This window comes from Pelecanus crispus, chromosome 1, assembly GCF_030463565.1.
Source record: "Pelecanus crispus isolate bPelCri1 chromosome 1, bPelCri1.pri, whole genome shotgun sequence".
In the NCBI taxonomy this organism is placed as follows: domain Eukaryota; kingdom Metazoa; phylum Chordata; class Aves; order Pelecaniformes; family Pelecanidae; genus Pelecanus; species Pelecanus crispus.
The window spans coordinates 144253896-144254979 of NC_134643.1; positions in this window are offsets into that span (position 1 = coordinate 144253896).

Here is a 1084-nt window from a genome sequence, read left to right on the forward strand (position 1 = left end):
TGACTGGCAGATGCATAAAGAGTAGATCTGCTACAGAATAAATGTCTGTGACTGTTAAATTAACTTCAGCAATCTCTTGGCAGGTGCAGACAAATGCCAAGAAATAGCAACGATGAACTAAATGGAGCATCAGGAATCAATGCAGAACTTCATTAGTTTGTGAAAAATGATGTTGTACACAAGGGGAGACAGATGAGGGATTCAGACTCTTGTCACTAACATCAATGAGAGCTGGATACCAGTCTCCTTTCAGTGCCTTTAAAAATTCCTCCACAGGCTTCTATGTTTTTTCCTGTTGTCACAGCAAACCACGTAATACTAAATATTACAGTACCTGTATGCAGAATTGCATAGAGAAATAATAAATCCTTACAAATAAGTCACATTTCAACATTAATAAAGGGAAGCTGATTGACAGAAATGCTAAACTGTATAAAATTCAAAGGACTAAATCAGGGAGCAGGGGACACTACGTTTTGAACTGAGTTGAAGTGTGTTCTTGCTCCTTTAACTGCAGTCCTGATTCACTTAACTTTTACAAAAATAAAAGATGATGACAAAATTATTCATTCTAAAATATGACGATTTTTTCCCTCATGAAAATGGTATAATTCAGTAGCAAATAAATAGCCATGATTTCAGTAACAAAACCAATTGACATTACTCATACACACTCTCTAGTTTGGAACACAAATCTTTACATCTGTTAACAGCTTATAGATAAACTGTGTCTGCTAGTCTTCACACCTGCCTCGAGAGCTACTGTGAATGTCGATGCACCCCACTGGCACTCCTGGCTCTGTCTCTAAGTGCTACATCACTTACACCCACCAATGCTCCAACTGAGCTGTTGGGAATCTCATTAAGGAAACACAGCTTGATGTCTGCAGCTGCTCAGAGCTTCTAAACTGCCTTCCTCATTAAATAAGTGCCATCCTGCATCCACTCCCTCTGTCAGAGGCATATTGGGCCATTCCTCATACACATTACATTTTCTCTTGAAACAAAATGAAACACCAAACATAGCCTTTGTGTTAATCTAGAAGGGATTCCTTTGGGGTTACTTTCTTCTTCCTTTACCAGT